A 13,521-nucleotide genomic window follows, 5' to 3' on the forward strand; every position below is an offset into this window, starting at 1 on the left:
TTAAATATTGATTTGTTGAGATTTTAACTGAAGGTTTTGCAGTTATTAAAATAAAAATAAGTCACTACTGCTTCAGTATAGGGTCCTGATTTTGGATAAATATAGAATTTAAACAGGTGATTGACATGTTCTTTATGCAGAAAATGTGATTTCCAAGCAGGGAATATTAATAATTGCAGTATTTCTATTATTAACTGTAAATGTTGTGTTTACAGGCTGTGAGCTGGTGAAGAAGGCAGAGGTAGAGGACATGACTGTGTTCACAGGAGAGTCTGTAGTTCTGCCCTGTGTCTGCACTGACCTACAGAACAAACCAAAGTCTCTAAAATGGGAGTTTTCAATACCAACAGAATCTAATAGCAATCATTATCAGGAAATTTACCCTGAACAGACTGGACATCACAGAAACAGAGTCAAACTGGTCAGTAAAAACTCTCCAGGAAACCTCTCTCTACTCCTATCAGACCTGACTGAAGAGGACCAGGGAAACTACAGATGTTCTGTACAGGCAGAGAGAAAAGATTTCAGACTAAATGTTAAAGGTACATTTTTTCATTAATGACTGTGAACATGCTTTACTCCAGTGTCATGTGTCATATTACTAACAGTGATTAAAAACAGCCTTTAGATTTAATATGTTTTGTCTTTTCAGGAGGAAGAAGAGAAACTTCAACACACTCGGGGAAAACAGACAGAAGACCTCCATCAGAACAGCCTCCAAGTAAAACAACAAACTCTCCACCTGCATTAAAAACATATTTCTGTTCTATAATTAATAAAACCTATTTTAAAAACATTGTTTGTTGGATATTTAAAAGCACAAAGGCCTACACACACACACACACACACACACACACTGAGTTAAGTGTAAAGTGTTAAATGTCAGTCACTGAGTGTGAGTCAAACAGAACAGCAGCCTCCACACCTTACTTGATCACTTCAGAAAGTAAAATGTTGTTGTTACCACTAGAGGTGTGATTTCTGAGGGGTTTTCTCTTCAGCAGGAACATGTGGAGAGAACGGGATTACTGAAGGACATCAGGACTGTAAAGGAAAGCCGACAGATCAGGTTAGCACACGTACAATGAGTTATAACAGATCTGTTTCTACCTTTAGAGCTTTTGTTGTATTTGTGATACACTGCAGGTAACACACATGAACCACACATGCTTTCACTGAACACTGAGTGATAGGAAATGATCTTCTGCTGCTTCTATCAGAACAACACATGGTGGAAAGAAAGAAGGGAGATTTGTGTCTTTACAGGATTTTACCTGCTTCTTGGAGTCAGCAGCAAAACCCACAGAATTTGTATGTGTGTTATATGTGTAATTTTCCTCTTCTGTCTTTCCACAGCCTGCATCTGATCTTGTCACTTTCTGTACTGCATAACACATTAACACAGCCGGAGCAGCTCAGGTCCAGATTAACACTGGAGAGAAAACTGAGTACACCAGCAATACAACAAACTAATCCAATGGAAATATAGACACATTCTCAGATATTATAGAATATACAAAATATACAAAATACACAAAATGGCCAAGCAAAAGATTTTCTCTGTTGGGATTTTTGTATGTGTTTAATTTTACTGTTGAAAAAATAACTTTCAGTCATTTACATGTGTGTGTTGTGGGTTCCAGATAATTGGTTACCTTCACCTTCATTATGTTAGCTAAGGGAATTGTTCTGCATTCACTTTATCTGATAATCATTAAAAACTGCTGATGAATAATCTAGCAAATTATATTTTGAGTGTTTGTGACATTTTATATCTTGTGTGTATCGTTCTTACAAATATCAGGTTAAGAATCGAATGCTCTAGAAGGCGTTTGTGTAAATAGACTGCTATAGAAGTTCTTGTTTGTGACTTTTAAAGGCGTTGAGTAAAAATTGTACATTAATCAATAGATGATTCCTATAACTGAAGCACAAAGGGATTGGTATTCAAATAAATAAATAAATCAATCAGTGATGCACATTATCATTATAAGTGTTATGGCACCACCTAGTGGCCAACTTAATGGAGCATTTCAGGGGCCAAACTTGGGAGGATCTTAAAATGTGTACATTTACATTTTCAGCTTTTCACTGATGGCCTTATCCACAGTGACTTACAGAAATTTTTAAGACAAAAAGGAGAAAACAGGATATTTGCTGTTTAAGGTTTTTGTTAATGCTCTCTGAAGCTAAAAAATATGTTGTACCAGTTTGAGCAGCTCTGGCTGTCTCTTGGTAGCTAAAAACTGGTCAAACCAGGCTGGATTTTTCGGCAGGATACCTGCTATAAGGTCAATTAATTGAAAAATTTCAAAATGAAAGTAACTCTAAACTGATAAAAAATATGTGTAATACTTTATGCTAAGGAGTATTAAATGCTGCATAGAAATAGAAACTAATTCTACTAAACAGAAATCAGAATAATGGTTGTAAAAGAGTATTGCTTTTGTAAAATTTACATTAATATTGTAGCAGAAAGGAGAATCATTAAAAATAGAAAAAAAAGATTGTTAATGGAGACAGACAATTGAAAGCCTGATCAGCAGACTGTATCTCTCTTTCTTATGATTTGAGTTTCTTCATTGCTTGTCTTGTGTTTCCTCTGATTGGTTCCTGTTTATAATATCTGTGTGTTTTTTTCCAATAATTGTTTTTTTGAATTCTTTCAGTGAATGGCTATTATCTGTAGTATTGGGCATTCTAGAATCTTGTTTTTACCCTTTTTAATTTTTTCTGCTTTTTTTTTTTGTAAATTCATGGTTCTGCCTTCCTCTTAGCTGACTCTAATACCTCTGCGTCGGCTCCGGGAGCATGCTTTGCAATTTCTCCTAACCTAGATGAGAATATAATGCTGTCTGCATCAGACTCTAATCAGCTCCTGGAGGTGATTACATGTGCTGTTGCTATGCTTAGTTTGTTGCCCTGAGCTTGACAATCACTGCCTAACTTCACACCGTCCTTCACCTCCATACAGACATCCCCTATTTTCCCAGACCTCCACACTGTGGTGTTGAGGTTGTGGAATAATCCTTATTCTGCCTGTTTGTTTTCCTTATCCAGTGCTGAATATTCAGCCATTGTGGGCTTTGATGAACATGGGAATGCTGCGATGCCTAGGGTTAAAGAAACACTTGCAAGCAATGTCTCGCCTTCATCGACTGCATGGAGAAAGTCTGTGCTCCCACTGAAGCCCCATTAGGCCATGTAAGCCTTATAGAGAAGGTCAAGGTGCCAAGCTGACCTGATCAAGAACCTTTCTGCAGTGAGGGGCTCATTATTGAAGCCTGAACCCTCCGTGCCACAAAGCAGATGGTCCATGCAATCGGCCCATGCTATCATGACTGCGTTTGGTTGCCACAGAGAGGCAATCTGACAGAGATAAAAGAAAGGGACAAAACTTCTTCCCTCGCCACAGTGAGGAGCTAGGGCTATCAACCAGTAGCCACTGGCCCCAGCCTGGCCTGCTGAGGCCGGAAAAAAGTCTAGTGTTGCAGCCCGAGCCCCCAGTGAAAAATCTGGGTGGCCAGCCAGCACTTAGGGGCAGGTCCCCCAAGCAAGAGAGGACCTGGGGTCGGTCATCTCCACCAGGCGAGCCAGAAGGGAATCCTAATGCCCGAGGGCTAGGGTTTACCAGGTGTGTCGCAGTGGGTTCTGTTGAAAAAGGCTATAAAATCCAGTTTGCTTTTGGGGAGAACTGTACTGGTGTCCAGTTCTCCCTTAGGCCTAGTCTTGTTGCTCAACCTCACAAAGTGCATGTAGGCTGCTCTGCCATCATTGCACCCTGGGGCATCCATGTTCTCAACTACCCAGATGACTGGCTCATCCTGGCTCAGTTGAGGGAAATGGCAGCCAGGCATTGAGATGACGTGCTTGCCCACGTGAGGTCCCTAGGCCTCAACCCAGCAAAGTGTGTTGTTTCTCCCTCTCTGAGAACCACCTTCTTGGGGATAGTTTGGGATTCAGCCATGATGCGGGCACGTCTGTGTCACGCTCAGGGGGATTCCCTCCTTGATGTTGTAAAGGACATCTGACTAAGCCACTGTCTCTCTGACACCTAGGCTTAGAAGGTGCTCGGCTCATGGTTGTAGCGGCCAAAGCTTTAACTCTTTTCACCCATGCAGACACCCAAGGGTTATGCATCATGAGCTTTGTACCCTTCTTACCTTAGGTGAAACTCTTAGGGTGTGTCATCGTTGCAAGACTTTTTCGACAGGTGCCCCCTCTCAGGTTGGGGAGTGGTCCTAGACAGCCGCCCCATCCATGGCATTTCGGAGGGCTCCTGTCTCTCATAGCACACAGATTGCCTGAAGAGGTTTAGGTTGGTGCACCAGATCTTTACACTATAGAGTGCATGATGGTGGAATACATATGGCAATTTTCAATATGATCATCAAGCAGAACCTTGTGCTGGGTAATGGTAGCGATCTCCTAGGGTTATGAGGTGCACTGTGCGACTTCGCCCCTAGGGATTATGGCTCACTCCACTAGGTGTATCACCTTGTCCAGCACTCAGGCTAGGGGCAGTCCCCTGCTGGATATTTAGGCTGTGGCAGGTTGGTCCTCTCTGCACACCCTTATCAGGTTCTATAACTCGGACCCGGACCCCAGTCCTGGGTCTTACAAGGTTAATGGTGCTCTGCTCCTGGCTCGTTTGAGCCCTTTCATGACCTCCGGGACAGACATCTCCCGGTGTGTGGCGGTGTTGATATTGGCGTTACAGAACCATCAGTTCTTTTTATATACACTAAATTCACATTATCTGTTTATTATTATTATTATTATTATTATTATTATTATTATTATTATTATTATTATTGACAAATACTTTTTGAAAAATATTTGCTCCTGAAGTTTACTGTTTTGATTCAGTCCTTGGATACACACATAGATGTATGTATTTATGTGTGTGTGGGTGGGTGTGTGTGTGTGTGTGTGTATCATGGAAAGAGTGATGAAATACAATTTCAAATTAAGAAATAGGGATTTCCTGAAAACCAGAGTATATAAAGAGAGACACTCAGGCAGTGTGTCAGAGTGTGTGTGTGTTTCACGCTGAGGGACTGGTATGTGTGTGTACAGAAGAATCAGTAATGATGAAGTGCTTGTATCTTTTGTCTGTCGTGTTTCACGTGGCTGCAGGTGAGTGAAGTTATTTTCTATTTTCTATTACAGAAAGGAGAGAGAATATTAGCCAGTTCTTAGTTCAGCTGCTTTGTGTTTAGTTCATGTGGTTTCTGTCCAGACTGGGTTTACAGTAGGCCGGAGTTCAGCTCTGATCCTGAACTAACTAACCAAACACTGCTGAATGTTTATTAACTAGAGTCTAAACAAGAAAAAAAAATTAATTACTGGTTTTGTATTTTAATGGAATTTTTTTTTACTAAAATGTATATTTCAAGAACAGCATGTTCTTCTATTTAAGCTTTCCGACGACAATGTTAATCTTTATATACAAGGTAAATGTACGTCATGCCTTGTGTAATAATGTCCTTATTTAGACCTGATTTTACAGTGAGATTATTTTACATCCCTATAATACTTACAGTGTATGTTTTTACACATCTCATTTTTACATATCTCTCACAATCTCTGTCTTATTGAATATCTATAATAACTTATATAAAGTACAGTAGAAAAGTTCCTGTAACTTTTACATCACTTCTTCACTCTGAAATTAGCTATAAATAGATGCGTTTGAATTTCACTCCTTTCTCTGCTGTCGCTCTGACCACTGACATCATTTCCTACATTACATCATATTCAGAGTTTTTATTTTTTACAATTAGTTACATCATTTATGAACAGTGTTCACATTTTCAAAATTGACACAATTCAGTAAAATAGAATACATTTTAGAATACAAAGAAAAGAAATCACTAAAAACAGCTGATTTCTAATATAGCTGTATCCAGATGTTTTTATTGTCACTTCATTACCATCTATACAAAGGTGTAAATCTGTGGCTCTGTGAGCAGTGTGGTGATTCAGTGGATAGCGTCATCTCTGGTTTTTTGTCAAAGCTCCAGGATATAAATTTCAGGATATACATTTTTAACTTTTATTCCTAATTAGCCAGTGACAACAGAAAAACTCCCCGAGACCATATAAATAAGAAACCTCCATCATCGTCTGGGTGACACCGGATAGTGTTATTAAACAATTTTCCTTCTATAACTGTATACGGTATGGTCAGGAAGTTCTACTGTGTAACCTGGAAATTCATTCTATATTTAATATGAAGTCTATGTTAGTTTAGTTTAGTTATCAACTCTTCACTGATGGAGACTTGAGTGCAAAACTGTTGTCATAGAACTGTAATCCTTAACCATTGTAGCAAAACCGATGATATCAACTGCAGTCCAAAGCCAGCTTTATTGTTTCTAAATGGTACCATCCACAGTACATAATCAATAAACTCTGAAAAAGCATTTCTACTCGAACCCTGACTCTGTGTGGTTCATTTTGGCATTATTTTTCCCTGATATCAGCTCGGAGGCAGAGGCATACAACACGACCTCTTTTCAAAACGTGAACCCAAAAGAATAGCTGTAATTTGTGAACTGCAGTCACTACTGGAAGGTTTGTGTGGTTGCCAAATGAAATGAAGCACAAACATGATTATCCAAATCTGCATGTCATTACAATGGAGTAATAGATCAGTGCTTTCTGTGCTTTCAGCTTTAGCAAAGCTGTTTGCCCATAATTATCAAGTTCTACATGATTTTGCAGCAAATAGGTATGTTTATTGTCATGTAATGATTAAAGACAATGTAGTTTGAGGGCAGAATGCAGTCAAGGGGTCTAGCAAGACTAGCTATGACAACTAAAAGGGGGAGCCATTCCACTTTCAATAAATTGTTGGGAATTTCCTAACCTACCCAACACTAAAATATGATCCTAAGTAAACTAAATATAAACAAACAAACATACATGATTAACTCCCTCTAAAATGGGAGTTTTCAATACCAACAGAATCTAATAGCAATCATTATCAGGAAATTTACCCTGAACAGACTGGACATCACAGAAACAGAGTCAAACTGGTCAGTAAAAACTCTCCAGGAAACCTCTCTCTACTCCTATCAGACCTGACTGAAGAGGACCAGGGAAACTACAGATGTTCTGTACAGGCAGAGAGAAAAGATTTCAGACTAAATGTTAAAGGTACATTTTTTCATTAATGACTGTGAACATGCTTTACTCCAGTGTCATGTGCCATACTAATAATAACAGTAATAAATCATCTTTAGTCTTAAGACCTACATCAGAACAGCCTCAGAATACAACAAACTCTCCATCTGCATCACCCTCAACAACACTGGAACAAGGTAAACAGCAGCCTCCCTCTGGGTGCCAAAACTTTTCATCAGCAATGAAAAAAGATGACAGTATTATTATATTTATTAACATATGTGTGTGTGTGTGTGTGTGTGTGTGTGTGTGTGTTTTACACAGTATTCGTTTTTATGGCTGTTTTTCTTTTGGTCATAGTCGGAGTAGTGGCCTTTATTTGTCGGAGATACAAAGGTACCCCCCCACACACTGAGTTTTTTATATTAATTGAACTAAAATTGGTAGAATTTTGAGATTGTGAGGTTGCTTTACATGACCTTTAATTTATACTTCATTTAATCCTAAACATTTAGTTGTTGCTTTATTGTTTTTCTACTCAATTTCTACAAATTCCCACTTTGGAAATCAAGACAGGACAGCCAGTAAATCAGTCTTGAAGTCAGTATGTAGGTCAATACAGCAGTCAGTCAGTGAGTCTGTCTGTTCACCAGCATTCTGGCCCAAAACATATTTAAATACTATAACTATCTTATAACAAGCACTGCAAAGATTTTTTTTTTAAATGTAGCTCATTGGATCACTTAGTGTGTGATATTGCCTTGAGTGTTAATGTATTTGATTTGAAACAGCAGCCTGCACACCTTGCATGATCATTTCAGAAAGTAAAATTCTGAAGTTTACACTAAAAGGTTTAATTTCTGATGATTTTTTAGGAGGACAATGTGAAGAGAAGGTGACTACTGAAGGATGTCTGGACTATAAGCTGGAGAATCAGGTTAGTATACATGCAGACCAGACCTGCCATCCTTTATGGCCAGAAGTGAAAGAAGGATGATGGTTTTGACTGAAAAAAGTTAAAATACCTGCAACAAAGTGTCATATCTACCACAAAATAATGATGATATAGCGGAGAAACTATTAGAAACCCTTGCTAAGCCTAGAACTGGAGGTCTCTCCGTCTGTGAGAAGCGAGCGAGAAGGAGACTGGTTGCATAAGAGATTGTCCAACTTAATAGCTAGATTGATGAACTGTGACAAGGAAAGCAACTCATCACTGCAGGTGAGCAGAGCTTGTATTCTGTGGCTTAATACCTCCTGAAAAATGGCCTTTTGTACTGCATCATTCCATCTGTTTTGAGTGGTGAGCATAGAAAACTGGAGAGCATAGTTGTCAGCAGTGGATTGGCCCTGATGAAATTGCAGCAGTTGCACTGACGCATCTTTGCCCCCCAGCTGGGTATTCAAACATAGCATATTTGTTGAGAAAAGTACATGAAGGAGCTCCGAATTGGTGGGTCGCTCTCCCAGACAGTCAACACCCACTTTAAGGCCTTGTCTATAAGCAGGGACATTAGAAAAGTGCACTTGGTAGCGTCACTTTGTTAAGCCTCAGGCTGACATGAGAAGTATATATTTTATTGCCATCAAAACCTGTGGTTCTTATCTAGGTTAGAATTCCTTTGCAGATTTTATTAGAAGCAACAAACAGTCCAAGACACAAGATGTAAGGCAAAGTACAACAGGCAGAAGAAGGCATAAACATGAGAAGGCATCAGTAATGCAAACAAATCCGAAACAGAAACCAAAGCCCAAAAACGAGAAACAGAACTAAATATGGTTGATGCACAGTAAAACTACAGCAAATGACATTACATTTGGAAAATCAAATCAGAAAAATTTAAATAAGACATTGCTTTTGAATTGTTGTTCAACAGAAGCATTAAAAAAAACGAATGAAACTGGCCTGTCAAAAATGATGGTACCCTTAACTTACTTAAGGGTACCATCTTACCTTAACATATTTTGTTGCACAACCTTTTGAGGCAATCACTGCAATTAAGCAATTTCTGTAACTCTCAATGAGACTTCTGCACCTGTCCATAGGTATTTTTGCCCAGTCCTTATGAGCGAACTACTCCAGCTGTCTCAGGTTTAAAGGGTGCCTTCTCCAGACTGCATGTTTTAGATTTTTCCACAGATGATCAATGGGATTTAGATCAGGACTCATAGAAGGCCAATTCAGAATAGTCCAATGTTTTGTTCTTAGCCATTCTTGGGTGTTTTTATCTGTGTGGTTTGGGTCATTATCCTGTTGGTGGACCCATGACCTGTGACTGAGACCCAGCTTTTTGACATTGGTCAGCACATTTCGCTTCAGAATGCCTTGATAGTCTTGAGATTTTATTGTACCTAGCACAGATTCAAGACACCCTGTGCCAGATGCAGCAAAGCAGCCCCAGAACATAACTGGACCTCTTCCATGTTTCACAGTAGGTACAGTGTTCTTTTTTTGTATGCATCATTTTGGCATCTCTGAACATAGAGCTGATGTGACTTGCCAAACAGCTCCAGTTTTGTCTCATCTGTCCAAAGGACATTTTTCCAGAAGCTTTGTGTCTTGTCAATATATATTTTGGCAAATTCCAGTCTCGCGATTTTATGATTTGCTTTCAACAGTAGAGTCATCCTTGATCTTCTTCCATTAAGTCCGCTTTGGCTCAAACAGCGATGGATGGTGCGATCTGACACTGATGTACCCTGACCCTGGAGTTCACCTCTAATCTCTTTGGAAGTTGTTCTGGGCTCTTTGGTTACCAATTAGTATTATCTGTTTCTTCAATTTGTCATCGATTTTCCTCTTGAGGCCATGTCCAGGGAGGTTGGTCCTGTGGACCTTAAACTTCTGAATAATATGGGCAACTATAGTAACAGGAACATAAAGCTACTTGGAGATGGTCTTATAGCCTTTACCTTTAACATATCTATAATTTTCCTTCTAATCTCCTGAGACAAGTCTCTCCTTAGCTTTCTGTGGTCCATGTTCAGTGTGGTGCACACCATGATACCAAACAGCACAGTGACTACTTTTCACCCTTTAAATAGGCAGACTGACTGATTACAGTCAGTTTGATTACATTACAGTTTGAAGACACCTGTGATGCTAATTACAGGACACACTTTAGTTTAACATGTCCTTATGGTCAAATTATTTTCAATCATTTTTAGGGGGACCATCATTTTTGTCCAGGCCAGTTTCGTTAGTTTGTTTTGGTGTCTTGGAGCCAGCAGTAAAAGCCATAGAATTTCTCTGTGTGATATATGTATAATTTTCATGTTCTGTTTTTTCCTCAGGTTATGTCTGATGCCACTTTATTTACTACTGTCATTTACACCTGCTACTCTACTGACCCACATTAACGCAGCCGGAGCAACACGGGTCCAGATGATCACTGGAGAGCATCATTACAAACTAATCCAATGGAAATATAGACACATTCTCAGATATTATAGAATTATGTTGAAAACATATATTAAATATACACCATGGTCAAGCATGGGATTCGCAATATTTACGATTTTTATACATTTTAAAATAATATAGCTGATTCTGTTGTTCTGCATTCGATTTTAATCTGTACAAAAATTGCTGATAAATAATTTTGCTAATTATATTTTAATAGTCTTTGTCATTTTGTATCTGATGTGTAACATTGTTATATCAGGTTAAGAAACAATTGCTCTAGAAAAGCTTTTGCCATCATGCTGTTGTGTAAGAAGACTGCTATAGAAGTTCCTCTTCTTGTCTTTTAAAGATCTTGGGTAAAAAAGAGGATTATTGAATTTTACTGGACTAAATGTGTATTTCTAACCTAGAAATTATGCATAATGTCTTTATAATTTGTTATAAATGTGTTAAAAATGAATACATTATTGATGGAAAAAAAATAAAGGATAAAAAAGTAAATTAATGGAAGATAAACATCACAGTAAATTGTCCTGTTTACTTCAGCAGAATGTTAGTTATAAAGGACTTTTAACAGAAAACATTCTCAAATACAGCTTTACAACTTTACCCAAAAGTTGTAAAGAGTAAGCGTGGCTATGTGAAGGAATATAATATTATCCTGTTCATGAATTAGAGACACTAGGCCTTCTTTCTTTTTTTCTGCAGAAATCTGGACATAGCTTTATCATATATATGGTTATATGTATTATATAATAGTAGTGATTTGTGTGTGTGTGTGTGTGTGAGATGGAAAGCCCTTGTTAAATGAGGAACAGGAATGCAACAGCTTTGTTAGCCCTTGTTAACTTTATTAACCCTTGTTAGATTTGCTAGCCTTTGTTGGCCCTTCTAGCCTTGTTAACCTTTGTTGACCTTGCTAATTTGTGTTAGCTGTTGTGTTTGTTTGTTCTCCTTGTTAATTGTTGTCCCTTTTGGCCTTGCTAGCCACTCCCTTTAACCTTAGCTCATTTGGTTTGAGAACAGGCAAGACTGTACGTGCCCCTACATTGCACCACGTAGGAATTTGATTGTACAGACACCTGAAGTAATGGGGCAGGTGCCACCCACTTTTAGCCTAGTTTAGTTTAGCCTAGGGTAGCCAGTTAGTTTTCTTTGCTGTTGTTAGTTAGATTAGTCAACTAAAACAGAGCCTTTTTTTTTTTTTTTGGCACTGCCCATGTTGTCCTACAATTGTGAGACTAGCTCCCCTGTCACATTCTGTTCCGTGTCTTCCCGTGTTGTCCGTAATCTTTTCTATTAAAGTTAATATTCTGTCTTCTACCTCCTGTCCTGTTACAATCATTCGTGTCCACTCAACACTACATCAAGGTTATTGTTCCTGTACTTCCCTAGGTACGTAACACTTATTCTCATGTAATGGTCAAAGATGCTATACAGAATGAAAGCAGGTACTCAGGCAGCATAACGAAAAGTTAGAGCCTATTTATATTTGCCACAAGACACTTTCCTGCCTGGCCAGCAGAGGGCATAGAGGATTTTTTGAAAGTCAGAGCATCATAGTTTTCTCTCGTTCCAAGAGTGCACCACTACCGCTCCACACGATCACAACACATGTTAACAACCCATTATACATGAGTATATAATGAGTTCATGTGTTCAGCACTGTTAAACACCACTGACAGAAAGATGTGGCTTGGTCAGTGTAGGTGTTCTCTATTGCTGCCCAAATGTCCAGCAGTCAGTACATGTGCTTGAAACCTGCCATTTTGTAAAAGTTTGTTTTTCTGAAAGCAAACAGCATTGGAGATATAGTTTTGCGGATAAAGTGTTTTTCCGTTCAGAGAATTATAGTTTCTAAGGTTAATTTAAAAGTTTGTTGAAAGTGATTTTTTATTTCGCAATTTAATTCACTTATTTTAGTTTGTTAATTTGTCATTTTGCTTAATGTAATGTTTTTGTTTGGTCCTTCTACATTTTTGTGAAATAAACGATAATTTATAGGCTTGGTCTAATATTAGTGTTCTAATAAAACACTTTGATGTTTTTCTCCTAGTATTGTGTATATATCTTAAACTGAATGCATCTTCTGCACAGAGGTTTGTGGTATTTCAAACTAAATTAATAAATCATAAATATTTACAGTGAAGCAGTAATTAGGCACAAATGTTGCCATGGAGTGAACACAGAGTGAGGAGGAAGTGAGGAGTGGGAAATGTTCAACCCGGTGTGGAGCTAGAGCCGAGTGATTATGGAATGATTTCAGCTCAGAGTGGAAATTGTCGCTGCTTCACTTCACTCATAAACTCTGCATCTGCCTCCCAAATCTTCCAAAAAACAAAATATAGATGCTGCAGATGAATGTTACTCAAACTTCATTTTAAATTATTTTATTAACAGTTCTTAGACTTCCTCTAAGAGAAAAGTAAATTAATGGAAGATAAACATCACAGTAAATTGTCCTGTTTACTTCAACAGAATGTTATTTATAAAGGACTTTTAACAGAAAACATTCTCAAATACAGCTTTACAACTTTACCCAAAAGTCTGAGTAAGCGTGGCTATGTGAAGGAATATAATATTACAGTATCCTGTTCATGAATTAGAGACACTAGGCCTTCTTTCTTTTTTTCTGCAGAAATCTGGACATAGCTTTATATCGGTAATGAGTAATTATCTGTAGACCAGCTGTAGTAGGAACTTAATGACGCCACTTAGTCGCTAAACCATACCTCTATAATCAAATAATGAATAACTAATTAAATATAAAACATTAAAAAAACATTTTAAACTCTATTAACTCATGTAAATAAGTAAAATTATACTCCTATGACTGATCTTACTTTTCATAACATGTCAACAGCATCTAAGTTCTCCTCAGCTTACATGTAGTAAATGTGTCTTTAAAAGTCTCAGGAAACACACTTGCTGGTGAATATACTGATGTACATTACAGCTTTGTCCCAAACACTAAAATTAAAGAG

General features: G+C 38.1%; 1 long non-coding RNA gene across 1 annotated transcript; it reads left to right on the top strand.

Moving 5' to 3' along the window:
- Positions 1 to 6,895: 6,895 nt before the first annotated feature.
- LOC131354894 (uncharacterized) lies at positions 6,896 to 11,783 on the top strand. The gene is made up of 5 exons (XR_009204792.1): positions 6,896 to 7,164; positions 7,251 to 7,328; positions 7,456 to 7,527; positions 8,007 to 8,068; positions 10,426 to 11,783. It is a non-coding gene; the product is annotated as an uncharacterized LOC131354894 (long non-coding RNA).
- The last annotated feature ends 1,738 nt before the right edge of the window (positions 11,784 to 13,521 follow it).

The sequence above is a fragment of the Hemibagrus wyckioides genome, linkage group LG06 (assembly GCF_019097595.1).
Source record: "Hemibagrus wyckioides isolate EC202008001 linkage group LG06, SWU_Hwy_1.0, whole genome shotgun sequence".
Classification (NCBI taxonomy): Eukaryota; Metazoa; Chordata; class Actinopteri; order Siluriformes; family Bagridae; genus Hemibagrus; species Hemibagrus wyckioides.